Source organism: Mercenaria mercenaria, unplaced genomic scaffold (genome assembly GCF_021730395.1).
Source record: "Mercenaria mercenaria strain notata unplaced genomic scaffold, MADL_Memer_1 contig_4972, whole genome shotgun sequence".
NCBI classification, from domain to species: domain Eukaryota; kingdom Metazoa; phylum Mollusca; class Bivalvia; order Venerida; family Veneridae; genus Mercenaria; species Mercenaria mercenaria.
Window position 1 is genome coordinate 27,846 of NW_026463245.1, and position 17,477 is coordinate 45,322.

The 17,477-nt window shown below is 36.0% G+C and overlaps 1 long non-coding RNA gene across 1 annotated transcript in view; it reads left to right on the forward strand.

The window, feature by feature from the left end:
• LOC128554363 (uncharacterized) overlaps positions 1-16,459 on the forward strand; it is a 40,490-nt gene extending 24,031 nt beyond the window's left edge. Inside the window, exon 3 of the long non-coding RNA XR_008369583.1 lies at positions 16,187-16,459. This is a non-coding gene — a long non-coding RNA (uncharacterized LOC128554363). The remainder of the gene's footprint in view (positions 1-16,186) is intronic.
• The last annotated feature ends 1,018 nt before the right edge of the window (positions 16,460-17,477 follow it).

Genomic DNA, 17,477 nt, shown 5'->3' on the forward strand with positions numbered 1-17,477 from the left:
TTTCTTTAAACAATATCTCCTCCAAAACCAGGGAAATGATCTTTGGTAACCCTCTTTCAAAGTTGTTTAAGTGGTTCCAGTTCATTGAACATATGGGTCTTTTTGGTTAAAAATAGGTTTTTAGCTATCAGACTTTAAAAATCCTTTTCTCTAGAGCTTTAATATTTGGCATTTGATATAAGGGTTTTACTCTCTACCATACTTACCCTAAAGTAACAAGGCAGTCTGAAAGACAGCTAAATCCCCCGCCACTGGTATGGATAGTGAAAGGGTAAACCTTTGACCTTGAGCTGTGACCTTGACCTTGAACTGACATGGCTGACCCATGAATTCTGCACATCGTCTAGATGAGGTGATCATTTGACCCAAGTTTCATGGAAATCCTAAAAGGGGTTTAGGAGATACAGAGCTCAAACCTTTGACCTTGAGTTGTGACCTTGACCTTGAGTTGACATGGCTGACTCATGAGTTCTTGATGAGGTGATCATTTGACCCAAGTTTAATGTAAATCCTTCAAGGGGTTTAGGAGATACAGAAAGGACACAAAATGGAAGGCTCCAACCTTTGACTCTAAGTTGTGACCTTGACCTTGAGCCAGCATGGCTGACTCATCAATTCTGCACATCATCTTGATAAGGTGATCATTTGACCCAAGTTTGATGAAAATCCTTCAAGGGGTTTAGGAGATACAGAGCGGACACAAAATGGAAGGCTCAAACCTTTGACTTTGAGTTGTGACCTTGACCTTGAGCCGACATCGCTGACTCATGAGTTCTGCACATCGTCTTGATGAGGTGATCATTTAGTCCAAGTTTCATAATTATCCTTCAAGAGGTTTAAGAGATACAGAGCGGACACAAAATGGTAGGCTCAAACCTTTGACCTTGAGTTGTGACCTTGACCTTGAGCTGACATGGCTGACTCATGAGTTCTGCACATCGTCTTGATGAGGTGATCATTTGATTCAAGTTTCATGATTATCCTTCAAGGGGTTTAGGAGATACAGAGTGGACACGAAATGCAAGGCTCAAACCTTTGACCTTAAGTTGTGACCTTGACCTTGAACTGACATGGCTGACTCATGGGTTCTGCACATCGTCTTGATGAGGTGATCATTTGATCCAAGTTTCATGAAAATCCTTCAAGGGGTTTAGGAGATACAAAGCGGACACAAAATGTTACGGAATGACGGACAGAGACCATTCCTTAAAAAAAAGGCCACGCCCCTGTGTCTGACATGTTCTTACTATAGGCTTTTACATGTTACTTTAGTAATGTAGATGCTTTCAGGATATTAATATTGTGTAAATTAACGAAAACGCCCAAAAATATTGGTGAAGATTAATGAGTGCCAGGTCAATACTTACGGACAATAGAAGAAACCTAACTCTGTACTAATACAACTAATACAAACACACCTGAAACCTTGTACACAGGTGAGCGGTTTAGGGTCAATGACCCTCTTGTTTAAAATTACATGTAGTATTTCTTGGTTGTTTTTTGTTCAAGTTCACTTTTCTTGGATACTTATAATAGCTTTGAAACCTTATACAATTAAGATGAGTAAAAAAGCCAAGAACCATTACACTTTTCTTGCATATTGTCCAGCACTTACAGAGGAATGATTGCACCTGCAGGCAGTCTGCTCTTGTTTACAAATGGTTCTGCTTGGTTCCTTTTGGGGCTAAATTCCATACCTCATGTTTTTATTTCAATGTTCATGAGATGTGAAACCAAAATTTGTAGTCCTGTTTGGTGCCATATAACCTATACTGTGTTGGTGCGCCGTAAAACCTGGGGCTAAAAACTATTTTAAACAACTTCTTTTCATGAACCGCTTGATGGAACTCTACTAAACTTGACCTGTAGCACCCTTGGTTGGACCTCTCAAGTTTGTTCAAATGGTTACACATTATGGGGCTGTTATAGTAAAAAATTAATGAACTGCTTAATGGATTTTCACCAAACTTAGTCAAAAGGTTATGGTCCTCGAGTGAGCGAAATTAGGCCCATCTAGGCCTCTTTTTGTATTTTTTTTACCAGATATTTACTTGTAAGAGTTTCTGTCAGTCTAATTAATTATAAAACTTTGTTTTCTGCTGAAGTGATTTATCTTAGTGCTAAATAATCATATTTTTTATATCATCGTACAATTTCTGTGATTGCTTGTAGTCATAATAAATTTGATAAAATACTCAGCTTTGTAGTTGTTATTTACAGGGCAGCAGCATGGATCTTGCTGTTAGCTAATGACATGAGAAAAGAAGTGAGTCAGAAAAAATGGAATGTTCACACAACTAACCAAGAGAAACTGCTTAACTGACCAGAAAAGTAAACTTGAAAAGAACCGTGATAGCCCTAGATCACTCACCTGAGATTCGCAGCTCAAACATGTTTCTTTAGGGCTATGGTTACGATTTATTTTTTGGTAGAGTCACACAAAGACAAATTGTGCGAAATTATTCTGAAATCAAACAGTTTCAAACAAGAGATTTCACACAGTGTCCGTCTGCTTATAAGCCCAGCGCATGGTGGCTGTGGTTTTTAGTAATCGGGATAGCCATCCTTGGTAGAAATTCAATTATGATAAGGAACATTAAAAGAAAGTATAAAGACTAAGATAAATTGGACTGCAATTTGGCATGTTAACTCTCGAGTGTATCATGAGAATTTCATTAAAAATGCTATTTTTAGAAAACAAGTGGGCCATGATGGCCCTAGATTGCTCACTTGAGTTACGCTTGCTTGAACTGGTTTGGTAGATTATGGAAGGAAAAGGTGAAATTACTGTCCCCACCTTTTTTGAAGAAAAAAGCAGGACATGGAAATGGACTATCCTAACAAATGAACACTTGGCTATGAGGACAATAGATAACGGTGAATAATTTATTCCGTGGCTCTTATGTGGATTAAAATTATCTTGTGTCCTAACTCCTAAAAGAGAAACAAAAGATTAGTGAGCCATATGAATACCCATTTGTAGGGATATTTGTGTCTCTGTCCACACTTTTCTTAGAATGACATCTTCTCTGAAACTGTTCCACACACACTTTTCTTAGAATGACATCTTCTCTGAAACTGTTTGGTGGAAGTTGCTGAAACTTGGCCAGCTACGGTGGTCCCCTTCCAAAACTATTCAGACAGAATGGCTTGTGTGTGATGTTGGTGGTAGTAATAGGGAAACTAAAGGTTAAGAAACTAAATGATTTTTTTTGAGGGGGATAAGCAGAGTGTGTATGTATGCAGTGGCAGTTGTGACCGGATACCAACGGTTAAACATGAAGGCCCTGTATCGCTCACCTGACCTATTGACCTAAAGATCATCAAGATAGTTTCATTAAGATATGGTCATAAATGTGGCCTCTAAAGTGTTAACTAACTTTTCCTTTGATTTGACCTGGTGACCTAGTTTTTGACCCCATATGACTCAGATTCGAACTTGACCTAAAGATCGTCAAGATTAACATTCTAAGTTTCATGAAGATACAGTCATAAATGTGGCCTCTAGAGTGTTAACAGGCTTTTCCTTGATTTGACCCGGTGACCTAGTTTTTGACCCCACATGACCCAGATTCGAACTTGACTTAAAGATCATCAAGATTAACATTCTGACTAAGTTTCATGAAGATACAGTCAAAAATGTGGCCTTTAAAGTGTTAACAAGCTTTTCCTTTGATTTGACCTGGTGACCTAGTTCTTGATCCCAGATGACCCAATATGGAACTCGTCCAAGATTTTATTGAGGGTAACATTCTGACCAAGTTTCATTAAGATTGGGCCAAAATTGTGACCTCTAGAGTGTTAACAAGCTTTTCCTTTGATTTGACCTGGTGACCTAGTTTTTGATCCCAGATGACCCAATATCGAACTCCTCCAAGATTTTATTGAGGGTAACATTCTGACCAAGTTTCATTAAGATTGTGTCAAAATTGTGACCTCTTAGAGTGTTAACAAGCTTTTCCTTTCATTTGACCTGGTGACCTAGTTTTTGATCCCAGATGACCCAATATCGAACTCGTCCAAGACTTTTACAAGGGTAACATTCTGACCAAGTTTCATTAAGATTAGGCCAAAATTGTGACCTCTAGAGTGTTGACAGTCAAATTGTTGACGACGGACACAGGGTGATCAAAAAAGCTCACCTTGAGCACTTCCTGCTCAGGTGAGCTAAAAACTGCACGGATTTTTTTTGTTGGGGGTGGTTAATGGGTGGGAGAGGGGAGTGTAATGCAGACTGTTGCAGTCTGCACATCATCTCCTCACCACCTGCCTATATACCAAGTTTCAAGTCAGTACACTTAATTCTTTTTAACTTATGCACTGGACTCAAAATATGATGGGCAGATTTTTTGCTGTAACCTTGACCTTTGTCCTGCTGCCCTAGTTCATGCACTCTGCACATCACCACCTACCTACATCTTAAGTTTGAAGTCAATACCTTGAATTGTTAATAAGTTATGCTCTCGATACAAAATATGATGAAAAGTTTTGAGCTTTTAGCTCAATTTGTGACCCTGACCTTTTACGAAAACAGCTGGTTCAAGGGATCTCTACATCTTCTCATTGCCATCTTGTAACTTATATGCCAAGTTTCGAGTTAATATATTCAGTGGTTATAAAGTTAAGCTCCAGACAGGAAGTATGATATATGGACAGACAGATGGACAAACAGACAGACGGACAAGCCATCAAATAAAACATTCCTCATTTTTCAAAACAAGCATATGTAAAATGTTGCCACTAGAGGGCATGGTCACTTTTCCCTACATGTATATAGTGGAAATCTTCTTGTCAGAAAATCTTGGCACTAAAGGTTCCTTGGATTACCCTTTACAAAGATTGTATTCGTCAAAAACATGACCGCCAGTGTTTGTGGTCATTTGCTCTATACGTATGTAGGTCTTCTTGTTTGATATTGTCTCTTAGTATCCTATGTCATCATTCTCCATGTCTCTTACCGAACCTCCCTTCCGCCTAACAAACACACACACACATAACCTGTTCATATTTATAAGTAAAAACTTTTAAAATATTCTTGTCAGAAATCACTGGTACCACTTCAAAATACTTTCACAGACATTTTCCTTGCATTACCATCTATAATCAAAGGCCTGAAGGGCCTGAGAGTCGGCTAATGATTGATGTACTGGTAGTATAGTCTACCAGTTTCAGTTTGGTTTTAGTTTTTTTCCCCAACTGAACAGAGATTTTGTTACAATAGATGAAATGGACATTCAACCGATGCCTAGTAAAACTTTGATTGACATTATACAAGTATTTAAACCCAATATATTTCTCTAAAATTGAAGAGTGGTTCGCAAAACTAAAAATGTTGAAAGTACAAACTACAATTTGACAGGTGACACTAAGATACTGCCCATGACTATATATATTTTTCCAGTAAACATTTGCCTCCGGCATTACCAAAACAGGCAATTATCGGCTGGTATATATTCGCACATGATAAAATTTGAATATGAAAATTTATATATTGAAATTTTATAGCGCGGATTGCCACATACAATTTGTAATGGATGGACGAAAGAACTGTTCAGATATTTTACAGATAAGGGGCCTGGCAATAACCGTGTCACACGCTAGGTATTGTTCAATCATATTATAAGGGATGCGAATTTAAAGTATACTTACTTTTGCGTTTAAAGATATGTAAATGTTGCTGAGTGTCAATATATAGTGTCATGAATGTTTACACTGACAGGAATATTACGCATTCGAAACTAAGAGAAGTTACTCGGACTAGCTACCAATTTCGGAAAAGATAACCAATATTAATAAATGCAGTTCTTTTTTAGTTAAACCCATCATTTATTCTATTTCAGACCTGTTAACCCCTTCAAAACCATGTCAGTAGTCCCCAAGTTTATGTACTTTCAATTATCCGTTTTGATTCATGTAGACAGACAGGCCCGGACTTGGCTGAAAAAATGTTTGAGCCATTTTTACGTGGTCGGTAGCAGGGTGGGTGTGGGGAGGGGTGTTCCTTCCCGCTTTGAACTGCAGTCAGATTTTGAAATGGGCATTGTGGCAGGTGGTAAAAGGGCAAATGTATCAAACTGTAAAGTGGCAATATGGGGGGAGGGTGTGGGAGGATACCCCCTCCTGCAAGTAGGGTTTGGGGTATCACCACAAGGAAATTTTGAAAATGTTAGACCCTTGATACAGCCTTTGGTGCGATTTCTAGCTGAAAATTTTATGTTTCAATTTCTAAATATTACCTAGATTCTTTTTAGTATTACAATATTCAAAGTATGAATGACTGTCACTTCATATTTTTACTTTCAGGTCATGCCTCAGCACTAGAATATAAGTCTGATATTGATTCTATGTATGTATTATAAAAATAAATTCTAGAATCATTTCTGTTACAATAATATCTATCATGTCTGTTACTTTAATGTTTAAATTTCATAACACAGCTCGATATTTACCCAAAATATTATATCCGGATATGATTACACTTTCTTTTATACCGCCAAAATCTCCAGTTTCAACAATATGTTTTTACAAATTGTGATGATATGAAGACAGTTTAGCAGCAATTGGCAGTATCTGACATTGAAGTTTACGGTGAAATTATTTAAATCATTTCATAAAAAAATTGTTTCGTTTCGTCAAAGCACTCTAACATAGACGATCTACTTTCGATTCAAAAACTACAAGAAAAATACAATTTAATGTTTCGCCGATTTGTTTATTTCTCGAAAAATAAGAAATAAAATCATTTTTAAAATCAGTAGTAATTAAACAATCAGTAAGAGCTCTTTCTCGGGATAATTTATCCGCTTACTGACTGCAAAAATCAAGCCATGTGTCATCATGAAAAGCAGAATGGGTGACGGTTTCATTTTTTTTTGCGAACCTGAATCGTAAGCAAATTATCCAAACCAGTCAAAATTCCAGAAAGGTTACGATCTAGATTCTTTCTAGTATTGCAATATCCAAAGTATGACTGTCACTTCATCTTTTTACTTTCAGATCATGCCTCAGGACTAGAATACGAGTCTGACATAGATTATATGTAGGTGTAATAAAATAAATTCTAGAATCATTTCTGTTACAATAATATCTACCATGTATGTTACTTGAATGTTAAAATTTCATAACACAGCTCGATATTTACCCAAAATATTATATCCGGATACGATTACACTTTTCTCCAGTTTCAACAATATATTTTACAATTGTGAGGATACGAAGACATTTAGCAGCAATTGACAGTATCTGACATTGAAGTTTACGGTTAAATTACCTCTTATTTAAATCTTTCATAAAAAAGTTGTTTCGTTTCGTGAAAGCAGCCAAACATAGACGATCTACTTTCGATTTCAAAAACTACAAGAAAATACAATTTAATGTTTCGCCGATTTGTTTATTTCTCGAAAAATAAGAATTAAAATCATTTTTAATATCTGTTAGTAACTAAACAAACCAGTAAGAGCTTCTTCTTCCGATAATTTATCCGTTTACTGACTGCAAAATTCAACCCACGCAAAGTTTATAGAAATCATACGATGCGTGTATACGTTCAATGTGGGGGAATTAAGGCTGATCGGGATCGGCTATGTTACCTAACGCATCCAGACGATTCAGATTTTGTTTTTAAAAAGCATTGTGTGCATTTCTGTAATTTTATATACGTTTTTATACGCTTAGAAATTATTAGACATGCGTATTTGCATTATTTCTATACGTAATTTACGCTAATACGCATCTTATCTGGAGCCCTGTGGAACTATTTTTTGTCTTTCGCTGGATGTTACGCAAGCTTTGTAAGCCTGCGCAATTCATAAAATGCACATTTATGCTTAATGAGTTACATTCGAGTATTGCACAATTACAAGTCATAAATATGACAGATTACATCGTATATTGGTCATAGCAAAGGGAATTGACACAACTTAACTTCATTCATGCAGTGAACTGTTTGAAGTTTGAGAAATCTAATGGAACTACATCCCTTCACTGTGTTATTTGGTCCATTTAGAGAATCGCTGAACAGCAAGGACTCGTCAAAACGCTAAAGCGTTTAGCCGACTCAAAAACTGTTGAAGCAAGAAGTGAAACTGAGGTGAGCAATGGCCCTATTGTTCTATTTAGCCCAGACAGCCCCTAAAATTTCAGTCAAATAAATGTAAGAGAGGACAATACAAGTCTGGTCCAACAACATAGGTCTACCATGATTCTCCAGTTGAACCTTTGACACCTTTTGCCACCATTTTAAGTTTGGTTACATTAGAGGTAAAAAGTTTTAGCCAATAACAAATGTTTCGCAACAAATCTTAGCAAACCAATCAAAACCGGATGAGAAAAGCATGACCGCATTCTTTCTGATACTGAGACCAAATTACAAGGAATTCTATTATTTCGTCGGGTAAATTTCTTAAAACTCAGTAGAAGGAATAATTCTGTATTAATCGTAGTCATGCAATATAGTCTTTATTCATTTTAAGCAAGTCCTTTGCTTAAGGAGGTAGGTTACCTTGTTACCAGGGTAAATTCAAATTAGTTGAACCACAGCAATTTTCTGTATTTCGTGTAATTTAATGTTCTAACTGCTATAATCTCAATTCCGTTTATCTTTGTACCTCCAAGTACAAATTTTATCCAGGTTTGAAATACATGAGCCTCCGAAGGTATTTTATATTGAAAGAAGAAGGAAAATATGGATACTTAACACTTTTCAGTGTATTTTGGTTTCATTGTTATCCGTAGAAGTCTGCATAATGGATAATTTTACTAGTATACGCGTTAGCTTTCTAATATAAGCTTGATACGTATATGTCGCGGGGCTTGTGTTTCCATGGTAACGCATTTTCTCTCATTTTTAAACAACTATGTATGAAAACGGGTTTTTCGACGGCTTCAGTGCCATTCTGTTAATGACCAACATGGAATATTTGGGTAATATAATTACCATGATGGTCCTGAATCGCTCACCTGTCCCCACATGACCCAGTTTTGAACTGAGTATGACTTCGTTTTTTTTTCTATTATTTGACATAGTGACCTAGTTTGTGAGCTCATGTGACCCAATTTTAAACTTGACCTAGATATTATCAAGATAAAAATTCTGACCAATTTTCATGAAGATCCATTGAAAAATATGGCCTCTAGAGAGGTCACAAGCTTTTTCTATTATTTGACCTAATGACCTAGTTTTTGAAGGCACGTGACCCAGTTTTGAACTTGATTTAGATGTCATCAAGATGAACATTCTCACCAATTTTCATGAAGATCTCATGGAAAATATGGCCTCCAGAGAGGTCAAAAGGTTTTTCTATTTTTATACCTATTGACCTAGTTTTTGACCGCACGTGACCCAGTTTCGAAATTTACCTAGATATCATCAAGGTAAACATTCAGACAAATTTTCATGAAGATCCATTGAAAAATATGGCTTCTAGAGAGGTAAAAAGATTTTTCTATTTTTAGACCTACTAACCTAGTTTTTGACCGCAGCTGACCCAGTTTCGAACTTGACCTAGTTATCATCAAGATGAACATTCAGACAAACTTTCATACAGATCCCGTGAGAAATATGGCCTCTAGAGCGGTCACACGGTTTTTTATATTATTTGACCTACTGACTTAGTTATTGATGGCACGTGACCCAGTTTCAAACTTGACCTAGATATCATCAAGATGAACATTCTGACCAATTTTCATGAAGATCCATTGAAAAGTATGGCCTCTAGAGAGGTCGCAAGGTTTTTCTATTTTTAGACCTACTGACCTAGGTTTTAACCGCAGTTGACCCAGTTTCGAATCTGACCTAGATATCATCAAGATGAACATTTAGACCAAGTTTCATACAGATCCCATGAAAAATATGGCCTCTAGAGAGGCCACAAAGTTTTTTTATTATTTGACCTACTGACCTAGTTTTTGATGGCATGTGACCCAGTTTCGAACTTGACCTAGATATCATCAAGGCAAACATTCTGACTAAATTTCTACTACATGTTTCAAATGTCAAACTGATGATAAAATATTAAGAAAGTCAGTAGGTCATATTCATGGTCAATGAAATTCAGTTTTACGATTTGTGTGCAGAACTGTGTATGTCATCAAAATTTCAAGGCTGTATCTTAAACAAGAGGGCCAAGATGGCCCTAGGTCGCTAACCTGAGAAACACACCATAACACAACATATTAAACAGTGTAAACATGCTTGACCTAGTGATTTCATGGAAAAAAATATTTTGACCAATTATCATTAAAATTGGAGCAAAAATCTTGAGTATAAGTATTTTCTTTGATTTGACCTAGTGACCTACTTTTTGACCCCAGATGACCCATATTCGAACCTGGCCTAGATTTCATCAAGGCAACCATTCTGACCAGATTTTTTGAAAACCCAGTGTAAAATGCAGCCCCTATTGCATACACAAGGTTTTTCCTTGATTTGACCTAGTGACCTAGTTTTAAAACCCAAATGACCCATATTCGAACTTGACCTAGATTTCATCAAGGCAACCATTCTGACAAGATTTTATGAAAATCCAGTGTAAAATGCAGCCCCAATTGCATACACAAGGTTTTTCCTTGATTTGACCTAGTGATCTAGTTTTTTAACCCAGATGACCCATATTCGAACTTGACCTAGATTTCATCAAGGCTATCATTCTGACAAAATTTCATGAAGATCAGTTGAAAAAAATTAGCCTCTTTCGCATACACAAGGTTTTTCTTTGATTTAACCTAGTGACCTACTTTTTGACCATAGATGACCCATATTCGAACTTGACCTAGATTTCATCACGGCAATCATTTTGAAAAAAATTCATGAAGATCAATTGAAAAATATAGCCTCTATCGCATACACAAAGTTTTTCCTTGATTTGACCTAACGACCTAATTTTTGATCCCAGATGACCCATATTCAAACTTGACCTAGATTTCATCAATGCAATCATTCTGACCAAATTTCATGAAGATCAATTGATAAATACATCCTCTATCGCATATACATGCTTTTCCTTTGATTTGACCTAGTGACCTAGTTTTTGACCCATGATGACCCATTTTCAAACTCGACCTAGATTTTATCAAGGCAATCATTCTGGCCAAAATTCATTAAGATTAATTGAAAAATACAGCCTCTATTGCATACACAAGGTTTTTCTTTGATTTGACCTAGTTTTTGACCCCAGATGACCCATTTTCAAACTCGACCTAGATTTCATCAAGGTTATCATTTTGACCAAAATTCATGAAGATTAATTGAAAAATACAGCCTCTATCGCATACACAAGGTTTTTCTTTGATTTGACCTAGTGACCTAGTTTTTGACCCCAGATGACCCATTTTTAAATTCGACCTAGATTTCATCAAGGTTATTATTCTGACCAAAATTCATGAAGATTAATTGAAAAATACAGCCCCTATCGCATACACAAGGTTTTTCTTTGATTTGACCTAGTGACCTAGCTTTTGACCCCAGATGACCCATTTTCAAACTCTGCCTAGATTTTATCAAGGTAATCATTCTGACAAAATTTCATGAACATCAGTTGAAAAATACAGCCTCTATCACATACACGAGCTAAATGTTGACAGACGACAGACGACGGACGCCGGGCATCGAGCGATCAGAAAAACTCACCAGAGCAGTGCTCAGGTGAGCTAAAAGGTGCAGTTGTGCAACTTCTGGTTAAAAAGTTGAAAAAAAATTACCAAGGCCATAAAAACATTTAGGGTAAGGCCAAAAATTTAGGGTAGGTCAGGATGCCGGTAACAACGAATTTTTTTTTAGGCCTGATCAATTTCTGCAAGGGTGCCCCAACTTGTACAAACTTGAGAGGGGACTACGCCAGGATGCTACATACCTAGTGTGGTGTAATTCTGACCAGTAGTTTCAGGAGTAAAAGTGTTTAAGGTAGTTCTGGATGTTTCATAAACCGGTAGTGATGGTGTGACCTCATTTATCCAGAAAACAGAATAAAGCCTGGATTCAGCATATGGAAAAGAAAATCATTTTATGAATTAATGACACCGGTGAGTAAATTTATCACAATGGCACTGTTACTATCTTTCTAAAGATAAAATATGATATTGACATATCCGACACGTTAATTATTCAAAATAATGTCTTAAAATTAATGTAAAATGTCCGGTTCACTTTAGTCATGGTCAAATATCTCCAAAATAAGCACATGGACCTATACTGGTACATTTTATTTCACCACATTATAGACCATTTGTGTATTTACAATTGTGAGAAATTTTATTAAAATTTACTTTGTAAAAAATTCTCTTCTCGAAAATATTTTTTCCCGTAGACTTCTATTTAATATGAAAAATTGCGCGAGGTACAAAATGTTCAAATCAGTCTAGCAAAAAATCAAGCGCACGACCCTACCCTTTTTTATTTGCTTTAGTTTCTAAGAATATTATGAAGTTTTGAAAAATCAGAGTTAAATCAAATTCTACATTGTAAAAGAATTTGATTTGAAATAATACAATAGACAAGGCTACAAGTGAAACTGATGGATTTTCCCCAACAGGGTGTTTTCAAGCGTTCATATGTATTGTCAGATACAACTAAGTGCACTTGACTATTTCAATGCTTGATAGTAAAATAGGGCATATCTGATGAAGCTAGAGCTATCACTAAAATGATTAATACTCTGGATATGGATGATAAAGTTTGACAACAGTTTCAGTTTGAGTCAAACCCATTCAGTGATATAGATACAGAGCATAAAAAATTGACCAGAATGTCCAAGTATGAAAGGGACATCATTCATAGCTATTTTCACAAGAGTGCTGCACCTTGTATCCTATGATGCTGGTGATCATGTGGAAAAACTATTGGGCAGGTTTATAACCCGGAAAATTATTGACGGAAAACCCGGAAAACATTTAAATGATTATAACTTTAAAACTATGTGTGCTAAAACTTTGAAATTTGGTACATATAATTATACTACACCCTATACTTAATCTTATATTAAATATTGAATTAATTTGATAAATTCCTTGGGCGCTATAGAAACTGAAATTGTCTGGTTTTTTCAACACCGAAATACCGATTTTAGCAAAATCCAGAAAACATTTAAATGATTATAACTATAAAACTATGTGCGGTAAAACTTGGAAATTTGGTACATATATACTACACCCTATACTAAATTTTATATTAAAATTCTGAATTAATTTGATAAATCCCTTGGGCGCTACAGAATACTTAATTTTGTACTTGTGGCAAGTTTCATATAATAACATAAACATAGAAAACCATTTCCGTACTTAAACGTAAAAAGAAATAGAAAACATTAATATTTACTAATTAAGAAATAATAAATCTGTTCCTATATTTTATCAGTTAATAAAATATGGGCAGGAGTTTGGATGCGTAATAATTAAATCACGAGTGCGTAGCACGAGTGATTTAATTATTTGCATCCAAACGACTGCCCATGTTTTATTAATTGATAAAATTATTGGAACATATTTATTATTTCGATTCTAACAACGCAAATAATTCGCATTTTACAGTACTACATTTTCAGCGTAATATGTCATTCGGGTCATATGCTGTTACAATTTACCCCCTATGGTTAAAAAGTGTTGCATAGCCAATGGAACATATAGATATTTGTTTCTTTTTTATCAGAATTTTGAGAAGTATTTATAAATTAGTAATCTAACAGCTCACACACTAATTATGAACAGATTTATCAAATTAGGCGAGTTGACCCTGTGTTACGAATGACGAACTTAACTTTTATATGACGTCACATCATTATGACGTCATACTTTATGTCATATATTTATGACGTCACCGCTGAATCATAATTGAGCTAATTGAATTCACTCGTAGATAAGAACATGTTTTACGGACCTACACATAAGTCAGCATGACTTTTTATTATATTTATGTTTTTAAATGCTGTTTTCAACCGTTTGGCCCTGAAATAATTGGTATGTAATGGAACTGAAGTAGAATCTCTTATGTTACAATCATAGGGGGTGAAATGTACTAACAGCCAACCATATTTTATCGCAGATTCATGTATAGACGATTTCGCTATATGTTTATATAGCAATTGCTGCGGATCGTGTTAGAATGTAATTTGATCGTCACAAACGCTGTATTTTTCTATTTGGAAATTTGGAAAATCCGAACACCAAAAAAGAACTTATTATAAATATGTAAGTATTATACCAGGGTAAATATAGGATCGAATGAGAGATAATCTAGCCATAAGTTCTTTCATGTTTTCCTAAGTTTCCCTGTTTTTATTGGGGAAAACCAAAAAGTATTAAAGATGTGTAAATAAAAGCCAATGTTTATGGCAAGCCAATTGTCCAATAATTACGTGAACCCTAGTTCACGGTCGAAAAACTAGGATTAACGATCGATAAACTAGGTTTTTCGAACGTAAAACTAGGTTTTTCGAATACTAACCAATATTTTCGAGCGAAAACGTAGGATAACGCCGTGAACCATAGTTCACGCTCGTAAATGTAGGTTCACGATTGTAAACCCCAGTTCACGGTCGTAAACATAGGTTCACGAGCGTAAACATAGGATAACTATCGTAAACATAGGATAACGACCGAAACACATAGTTCAATCGAGAAACCTAGTTTATCAAACGTAAACCATGGTTTGCGGTCGATATATTAGGATTATAGAATCAACAATGAATTTCGGGTGTGAACATGGGTTTACGGCCATGAACCTATGTTTACGACCGTGAACCATAGTTTACGGACCTGAACCTATATTTTCAAGCATGAACCTATGTTTACGAACGTGAACTTGGGTTTACGAGCGTGAACTTAGGTTTACGTTCGATAAACCAGGTTTTTCAAATGTAAAACCAGGTTTTTCAAATACTAACCTATTTTTTTGAGCGAAAACATAGGATAACGTCGTAAACCATAGTTCACGCTCGTAAACCCAAGTTTACGGTCGTAAACATAGGATAACGACCGAAATTCATAGTTCAATCGAGAAACCTAGTTTATCGAACGTAAACCATGGTTTACGATTGATATACTAGGATTAAGAAATCAACTATCAATTTCGGCCATAAACCTATGTTTACGGTCGTGAACCTATATTTAGGAGCGTGAACCTAGGTTTACGGCCGTGAACTACAGTTAACCTTCGTAAAACCATGTTTATCGATTTGTAAATATATGGCAAGCCAAGTGTCCAATCATTACGTGAACCCTAGTTCACGGTCGAAAAACTAGGATTAACGATCGATAAACTAGGTTTTTCGAACGTAAAACTAGGTTTTTCGAACACTAACCTATATTTTCGAGCGAAAACATAGGATAACGCCGTGAACAATAGTTCACGCTTGTTAATGTAGGTTCACGATTGTAAACCCCAGTACACGGTCGTAAACATAGGTTCACGTTCGTAAACTATGGTTTACGAGCGTGGACTGGGGTTTACGAGCGTAAACATAGGATAACAATCGTAACATAGGATAACGACCGAAACTCATAGTTCAATCAAGAAACCTAGTTTATCAAACGTAAACCATGGTTTACGGTCGATATATTTGGATTATAGAATCAACAATGAATTTCGGGCGAGAACATGGGTTTACGGACATGAACCTATGTTTACGGACGTAAACCTATGTTTACAACCGTGAACCATAGTTTACGGTTGTGAACCTATATTTTCGAGCGTGAACCTATGTTTACGAACGTGAACTTATGTTTACGAGCGTGAACTTAGGTTTACGTTCGATAAACCAGGTTTTTCAAACGTAAAACCAGGTTTTTCAAATACTAACCTATTTTTTCGAGCGAAAACATAGGATAACGTCGTAAACCATAGTTCACGCTCATAAACGTAGGTTCACGTTCGTAAACCCAAGTTTACGGTCGTAAACATAGGATAACGACCGAAATTCATAGTTCAATCGAAAAACCTAGTTTATCGAACGTAAACCTGGGTTCACGAGCGTAAACTATGGTTTACGCCCGGTATCTGATGTTTTCACTCGAAAATATAGGTTAGTATTTGAAAAACCTAGTTTTACGTTCGAAAAACCTAGTTTATCGATCGTTAATCCTAGATTTTCGACCGTGACCTAGGGTTCACGTAATTATTGGACAATTGGCTTGCCATAAATGTTGCGACTTTCAAACATTAATATGAAAACTTGATCAAACATGAATTTAAAACAAGAGGGCCATGATGGCCCTATATCGCTCACCTGTTATCATTGCACTTGAGGACAAGAAGGTCCTCAGAAAAAATATCTAAGCCCAAAGGACAGGAACAACAAAGGGAAGAAATTTAACCAAAAAGAAAAAAAAATCTTACAAGGTATAGATATGTTAAAATACACCTAAAAATTGGAGGTACCATCCATGTTGTACCACAGAAAACTGGTCTCGTGTTTTCCCTACGGCCAATAATAAAAAAGTTACTAAAAATAAGCTATTTATAGTACCGTAAAAGGGAAGTAATTACAAAAAAAATATTGTAAGTGGACAAAAGAAGGATCTGCCAAATAAATCTGTTGACATAAATAAAATTTCAGATCAGTATCTTCAGTAGTTATGGAGATATAACAATTTTAATTTGAAATAAAGGGAGGTAATTTGACATAAAATCAGTCCATAAGTATCTACCCTGATTGTCTCAGTCCAACTAATAACAATAATGAAATTTCAGATAAGTCCTGTAAGTACTTACTGATGTAAATCCATTTTGATTCCAATCAGGGGAGGTAATCAGATATAAAATAACTCTGGAACCTACGATTGGATCTGATTTGTCATGGAATCCAAGATTTATTGTTGTTGAAGATATTTTGGAAGTTTGTATCAAATAAAACCATAATTGAAGTCTCTATATGGCTGCAAAAGCCAAAATAGCCAATTTTGGACCTTTAAGGGGCCATAACTCTGGAACCCATGATGGAATCTGGCCAGTTGAAGAAAGGAAGCAAGATCTTGTGGTGATACAAGTTGTGTGCAAGTCTGGTTAAATTCAAATCATAAATGAAGCTGCTATTGTGCAGACAAGGTCAAAATAGCCAATTTCGGCCCTTTCAGGGGCCATAACTCTGGAACCCATTATGGGATCTGGCCGGTTCAAGAAAGGAACCGAGATCTTATGGTGACACAAGTTTTGTGCAAGTTTGATTAAATTCAAATCATAAATGAAGCTGCTATTGTGCAGACAAGGTCAAAATAGCTAATTCTGGCCCTTTCAGGGGCCATCACTCTGGTACCCATAATGGAACTCGCCAGTTCAAGAAAGGAACCGAGATCTTATGGTGATACAAGTTGTGTGCCAGTTTGGTTAAAATAAAATCATAAATGAAGCTGCTATTGTGCAGACAAGGTCAAAATAGCTAATTCTGGCCCTTTCAGGGGCCATAACTCTGGAACCCATTAAGGAATCTGGCCAGTTCAAGAAAGGAACCAAGATCTTATGGTGATACAAGTTGTGTGCCAGTTTGGTAAAA